Source organism: Corvus hawaiiensis, chromosome 3, assembly GCF_020740725.1.
Source record: "Corvus hawaiiensis isolate bCorHaw1 chromosome 3, bCorHaw1.pri.cur, whole genome shotgun sequence".
Classification (NCBI taxonomy): Eukaryota; Metazoa; Chordata; class Aves; order Passeriformes; family Corvidae; genus Corvus; species Corvus hawaiiensis.
The window spans coordinates 14983252-14991138 of record NC_063215.1 but is presented as its reverse complement, the minus strand read 5'-3'; positions in this window follow the sequence as shown (position 1 = coordinate 14991138).

The window sequence follows — 7887 nt, the reverse complement described above, 5'->3', positions numbered from 1 at the left end:
AACACTGTCTTGTTTGTTTATGAGTGAAATATTATTCAAGACTGGATGCTGAACTGGCTGAAGCATTAATTTATAAAACTTACTATTTTAGGGTTTTGTGCTGTAAGAGATGCCTTTTGTTTCCATTCAGATAACTCCAATAGAAACTATTAAATTCTGTTCTGCTGAAATGGATGAAATTGTGAGGACCTCAAGCAACCCACTCAGGCCAGTAGAATATTTGCATTCTCTTCAGCTGCTTTCAGATCCAAACCCAACTCCTAAGCTCCTGAGATCATTCCCACCTCCTCTAGTGATCCATTTTTAATGTGTTTCTCAGTCCCTGAAGACAGTATCAGTCATAGGTCAGGTCCTTTCTCACTCAGGAACTAGCACTACAGGTTACTCCATGCTTGGTAGGTGCATCACATGTGTCAGCTACCTACTTTATGCCCCAGTTCACTAATTTACTAAATGAGAAATAGTGGCATTTATCCTGGAAGTAAACTAAATATGTTTAATGATGCATTTAAATAGGTTTTAAATTGCAAGTTTAATTAATAGGCAAAATTTAAGAAGAGAGAATGAAACAAAATCCTTTCAAAATTCTGCTTGCATCATTCAAAGTGCCTATATGGTTGATAAAGATTTTCCCAAGCTCTCAGAAAACAGGCAGCCCAGTAAAGGAGAAAGTAGGAATAAGCCTCTTATGAGGAAGGCTCACCCATTTCTAATGCCAGAAATAAACTAAAATTGAGAGACAACTATGAGAGCTTACCCAGCCTTTGCTTTTTTACAACACTCATGGGTCCATCTGTCTTAATTAAACTTACCAGTTCAAAGGTGTAACAGTACTCTTTAAATATCTACCTCTCAGTTTACCTTTGAAATTTATTTCCAATTTATATCATATTTAAAAATCAAGTCTGATTTCCCCAGTGTCACACAAAAGAAGAGAGCAAATCAACACTTCCAGAGTCAAATGATCCTTTATTGGAGAGCTAATAACCTTTTCCCTTTTCTCTCTGAGGTTTCTTTATTACTGCTCTGTGTCAAGAATCCCACCATTTTTCCACAAGTTGTATTTCTAATCTCATTCTACAAATGGAACCAAACATTTTTTTTCCCCACAGAACAGGAGCGAAATGCTTGCAGTAAGATAAGATCAGCTTTTCACAAAAAGCTTCCACACAAACATGAACTAGCTGAGGACGATTTATAAACCACTGGGAACACTATAAAAGATTTATTCTATTTAGACAACTAGTTTGATTTTTTCTGTATTCAAGTTCAATTCCACCCTTATTAAAATGGCCATTTTTTCTATTCTCTCACTTAATGAATGGAGATAATCTGGCACAAATTTCGCATCAGATTGGAGCAATATCCATCTCGAAGGCTGTCCCCAGCCTGCACCTGCTCAGCTGAGTGCTGGCAGGTTGATTCTCGGTTCTCAGCACATGACATTCCCCAAGCTATGGCTGATTTGGGTGGCTGATAGCCAGTGGAGGTGGTTGCCAGGCTACTGGGCTGTGGCCACCATGGTTGGCCACCATAAACTTTCTGTTGGCCCCTCCATGTTTTACATGAGCATGAAAACAAAAACTACTAAGCCAGCCCAGGGTAGATCCCAGAGTCCAACTGCGAAGCACCAGCAAACCTGCAGTGGCCTGACATTATTACAGCCACCAGAGCTATTTAAATACAAACAGGTGACTACTTTGCTCCTGCCCGAAGCTGTGACCCACCAATGGCACAATTGTGCCTGCTGGTAGCTTGGCAGATGTGGCGGATCCTCTCCCTGGCTCAGGGGGGGCTGTCTGTGTCCTCTGGCTGCACGTTGAGCAGGTGCGAGATGTGAAGGGGATGGAAGAACAAGTCATGCTGCCTACAAAAATAACTGCAGTTCAGTACAATTAGTGCAGGCTCAGGGGTGACCTACACATGGCAAAGCAATGATTTTAAGGCAGTAGTAGCAGATTTATTTATGGCAGTGCTTCACAGGTGCAAGCAGGGCACCGTGTCATGGTAGCTCTGGGAACAGTGGAACCAGAAGGACACCCAGAGAAAGGGGTTATTCTACATCATCAGTTTGCAAGGACAGATGCTGTAAAGCAGATATAACTTTAGAGCTCTCTTGTATTAATTTCCTCCAGATTACAATGACACATAAAGATAAGGTTTGGTTTCAAGGGAGCTGTGTCTGGCTGGACCTGTACCAGCTGCCTGATGCATTTACTTAAGAGTAATGTGGTCTAGATTCATTTCTCATAGACTCATTTCCCATTGCTGTTTGTGCTAGTTTGAAAACAAACCAGTGGGAGGCACCAAGTCAGAATAACAATTTAATGGAAATTAAAGAAAAGGGGAAAAGAAAAAAAAAAAGGTAAAAGAAAACACTGTCAAACTGACAGAGTCAAGGTACAACCTGACACCCTGTTAGGCAGGGTGGTGGTAGCAGTCTGGTAGAATGGTGGCTGCAGTCCTCTGAAGCAGTGATCCTGTAGTAAAACAGTCTGCTCTTCCTCAGGAAGTCCAATGGTGGCTGTGTAGCTCCTGCCCTCTGGAAATCCAGTGGGAAGCCAGTGTCTCTGGTGTTCAGCCTCAGCTTATATCCACGATGGGATGCTTGGTTCCTCCCTCTGGGTGGAGCATCTCACAATGGGGTAACGAGTCATGAGGCAAAGTGTTGATTAGGCTCATTAACAGAAGATAGTCCGGAGGGAGTTATCTCTGAGTCATGTGGCAGGACAATGATGGGCAATTAACAGAAAGATAGTCTGGGGGGAGGAGGCAAGGAAACACTGCCCCACCTGATTTCAACAGCTGATGGGGATGGTAATAGAATACACTGCAACCCAGGACATTATCCACCCCTTATTCTATTACCATCTACATTATCCCAAATCAATACCTTCTTAAACTCTAAAACACACATACATATATATATATACACAGTGAAACCTACACACTGTTCTCACCTAAGATTAGGTCTCCTTGTGGTACACAACGGGTTTCCCCATCTTTCTGCATTACCCACCAAGTGCAACCAGGTCCTTGAGCAAAGACAATCCCACGGATGGGTTTGTCTTTGCCTGAGGTGGGATTAATCCAAACAGTCTTTCCTAAAATACCTCTCAGGTGTACCGCAGGGACTCTATCTCCATCCACTGTGGGCAAGGGTTCAGACTCGGCAGGACCAGCTCGATTGATGGACCCTCGGGTATTGACTATCCAGGTGGCCTTTGCTAAGTTCACTTCCCAATTTTTGAAGGTCCCCCCACCAAGTGCCTTTAGGGTAGTTTTAAGTAGTCCATTGCAGCGTTCAACTTTTCCAGCAGCTGGTGCATGATAAGGAATATGATATATCCATTCGATACCGTGTTCTCTGGCCCAGGTGTTGATGAGGCTGTTCTTAAAATGAGTCCCGTTGTCTGACTCGATCCTATCAGGGGTGCCATGTCTCCACAGGACTTGCTTTTCCAGGCCCAGGATGGTGTTCCGGGCTGTAGCATGAGGCACAGGGTAGGTCTCCAGCCATCCAGTGGTTGCTTCAACCATGGTCAACACGTAGTGCTTGCCTTGGCGGGTTTGGGGAAGGGTGATGTAGTCAACTTGCCAGGCTTCACCATACCTGTACTTTGACCATCATCCACCATACCACAGAGGCTTCACCCGCTTGGCCTGTTTGATTGCAGCACAGGTCTCACAACTGTGGATGACCTGTGAGATGCTGTGCATGGAAAGGTCCACCCCTCGGTCACGGGCCCATCGGTATGTTGCATCTCTCCCCTGATGACCAGAGGCATCATGGGCCCAACGAGCTAGGAATAATTCTCCCTTGTGCTGCCAGTCCAGATCCACCTGTGATACTTTCACCTTGGCAGCTCGGTCTACCTGCTCGTTGTTGCGATGCTCTTCATTAGCCCGACTCTTGGGTACGTGCGCATCCACGTGTCGAACCTTCACGGTCAGCTTCTCTACTCGGGCGGCGATGTCCTGCCAAATCTCAGCGGCCCAGATGGGCTTCCCTCTGCGCTGCCAGTTGGCCTTTCTCCAGCGATCCAGCCATCCCCACAGAGCATTAGCTACCATCCATGAGTCGGTGTAGAGATAGAGCCTCGGCCACTTCTCTCGTTCAGCGATATCCAAAGCCAGCTGGACGGCTTTAAGCTCTGCAACCTGACTCGATCCACCTTGTCCCTCGGTAGCTTGTGCAACTCGTCGTGTGGGGCTCCATACTGCAGCTTTCCACTTTCGATTAGCGCCTACAATTCGGCAGGAACCATCAGTGAAGAGGGCATAACGTCTTTCAGTCTCCGGTAGCTCATTATATGGTGGGGCTTCCTCAGCACGAGTCACTTGCTCTTCTTCAGAAGATAATCCAAAAGTCTCACCTTCAGGCCAGTTTGTTATAATTTCTAGAATCCCAGGGCGATTCGGGTTTCCAATACGGGCACGCTGTGTGATGAGGGCGATCCACTTGCTCCATGTGGTGTCGGTGGCATGATGCGTGGAAGGAACCTTTCCCTTGAACATCCAACCCAGCACCGGTAGTCGGGGTGCCAGAAGCAACTGTGCTTCAGTGCCAATTACCTCTGAGGCAGCTTGGACTCCTTCATAGGCTGCCAAGATTTCCTTCTCTGTGGGAGTGTAGTTAGCTTCAGACCCTCTGTAGCTTCGGCTCCAGAATCCCAGTGGTCGGCCACGAGTCTCACCAGGCACCTTCTGCCAGAGGCTCCAGGACAGACCATTGTTCCCGGCTGCAGAGTAGAGCACATTCTTCACCTCTGGTCCTGTCCTGACTGGGCCAAGGGCTACCGCATGAGCGATTTCCTGCTTGATCTGGGCAAAGGCTTGCTGCTGTTCGGGGCCCCAGTGGAAATCATTCTTCTTGCGGGTAACCAGGTAGAGAGGGCTCACGATCTGGCTGTACTCGGGAATGTGCATCCTCCAGAAACCTATGGCGCCTAGGAAAGCTTGTGTTTCCTTCTTGCTGGTCGGTGGAGACATTGCAGTGATCTTATTGATGACCTCGGTGGGAATCTGATGTCGTCCATCTTGCCACTTTACTCCCAGGAACTGGATCTCTTGGGCAGGTCCCTTGACTTTGCTCCTTTTGATGGCAAAGCCAGCTTCCAGGAGAATCTGGATGATTTTCTCTCCTTTCTCAAACACTTCCTTTGCTGTGTTTCCCCACACGATGATGTCATCGATGTATTGCAGATGTTCTGGAGCCTCACCCTTTTCCAATGCAGTCTGGATCAGTCCGTGGCAAATGGTGGGACTGTGCTTCCACCCCTGGGGCAGTCGGTTCCAGGTGTATTGCACACCCTTCCAGGTAAAAGCAAACTGGGGCCTGCATTCTGCTGCCAAAGGAATGGAGAAGAAGGCATTGGCAATGTCAATAGTGGCGTACCACTTCGCTGCTTTGGACTCCAGCTCGTACTGAAGTTCCAACATGTCCGGCACAGCGGCGCTCAATGGTGGCGTGACCTCATTCAGGCCACGGTAGTCCACCGTCAGCCTCCATTCTCCACTGGACTTACGCACTGGCCATATAGGGCTGTTGAAAGGTGAATGGGCCTTGCTGACCACCCCTTGGCTCTCTAGTTTGCGAATCATCTCATGGATGGGAACCACAGAGTCTCTGTCGGTGCGGTATTGCCGGCGGTGCACTGTTGCTGTGGCGATTGGCACCTGTTGTTCTGCAACTCTTAGCAGTCCCATGGCAGAGGGGTCATCTGAGAGGCCAGGCAATGTACTCAGTTGTCTGATATCTTCTGTCTCCACAGCAGCTATCCCAAAAGCCCAACGATGTCCTTTTGGGTCCTTGAAATATCCATTTCTGAGATAGTCTATGCCGAGAATGCACGGGGCCTCCGGGCCAGTCACGATGGGGTGTTTCTGCCACTCGTTCCCAGTTAAACTCACTTCAGCTTCCAGTACAGTCAGCTGCTGGGATCCTCCTGTCACCCCAGAAATAGAAATGGGTTCTGCTCCCACATACCTTGATGGCATCAGAGTACATTGAGCACCGGTGTCAACCAAAGCCGTGTATCTTTGTGGGTCAGATGTGCCAGGCCATCGGACCCACACAGTCCAAAAGACCCGATTCTCCCTTTCCTCTACCTGGCTAGAGGCAGGGCCCCTCTATTCCTGGTCATGTTGCATGTTGCTCCTTTCCGGTGAACACGTTCCTGAGGTCCCTTCAAGAGGATCAGTCATATTATCATTCCGGTACCGTCTGGAGTTCTGTGTGCGAGAGACCGGAGCAATATTGACTCTAGATGCGCTTCTTGTGGTAGTTGTCCCTCTTTTTAGTTCACGTACCCGAGCTGCTAAGGAGGAGGTGGGTTTTCCATCCCACTTACTCATGTCTTCTCCATGTTCCTGAAGGAAAAACCAGAGGTTACCTCGTGGAGTGTATCCTCTCTCCCTGGTTGGGGGTCGCCGGCTCCTAATGGCAGAGACTCTTGTTGGTTCTGGTGAGATCTGGTAAATCTCTTCCTTAAGTTCCTTTTTCAATTTCTGATGGCCTTCTTCAATCAAGCTCCGGACTTGCTCAGCCAAAAGACTTGTTTCCACGGATGAGACATGGGTGCGAAACGGGGCTGTGACGGTGTCCTCGTAAATCCTCAGTTTGTTCACCAAGACGCCCACCCTGTCCTCGCCTTCCCTCCATTGCAGCGTTGCCAGATAACGGGAGTATATCTCTGGTCCAAGGCGTGCGAACCTCAACCACATCTGTGACGTGCACTGGACACCATCTGGGCTCTTAGGAAATCTCTCATCTTCTGAGAAAATGATCTCCAGCACAGCCAATTCCCTCAGGCACCGGATACCTTGTTCCATTGTGCTCCATTTTCCTTGGTGCACCTGGAGGTCTTCTTTACAAAGGTACCTGTCCCTTACACTTGTAAGCAGTCGCCGCCAGAGGCTGAGGGTTTCTTGGGTTCTCCCGATCCCCTGGTCAATGACCACATCCCGGGACAGAGATCCCAGTTGCCTGGCCTCACTTCCGTCCAGAATGGTGTCATTGGCTGCAGCGTCCCAGATGCGGAGCAGCCAGGTCAGGATAGACTCGTTTGTCTGGCGGGTGAATTCCCTCCGCAGGTCACGCAGCTCACCCAGGGATAGTGACCGAGTGATGATCTCTGGCTCTGCCTCTTCTGCTGGGTGCGAAGGTCCTGCTGCATCCTCGTCAGTCACTATGCAGACTGATTTGCTTTTTGATTTCTTCTTCTGAACGGGGGCAACTGCAATCGGTTTAGGCTGTTCTGGTTCAGTGATGGTTTGCATGGGGACGCTGACAGTGCTTTTGGTTCCCTTCTCCTCTGTGTCAGTCTGCGTGGACATGGACGCTGTTGTCTTGCATCTGGGTTCTTTCTCCTCGGTGACAGTCTGCGTAGACATGGACGCTGTTGCTTTGCATTTGGTTCCTTTCTCCTCTGTGTCAGTCTGCATAGGCATGGTGTTTGTTGCTTTGCTCTTTTTCCCTCCCTCATCCTGAGGATGCTGTGCCATAGCTCTGATTCTAAGCATGGTGTACATGGTGCAGGCTGTACAGAGAAGACAAAGCAGAACTGACAGCAAGTTTATGCCGTCTTTGACATCCAGAGGGAATTCAATATTTTCAAAAACTGCTGTGCCTGGCCTGAAAGGCTGGAAGAAACCACTCTCTACTCCTCCCACCAGGGGCTGGGTGCGATTGTTGAGGAGATCCCAGACATAAGAGCCCAGACTAGGACAGCCAAACAAAACTGAGTATATACTCCGAATGGTATTCATCGCCTCACAGGTTATTATGCTGTAGACATAATAAACCATTAAAGCAATTCTCATACCATTCCCTGGTTTTAACAGGAGTAATACTACAGGCAGGTAGTTCCCCATGTGAGGAAAAAT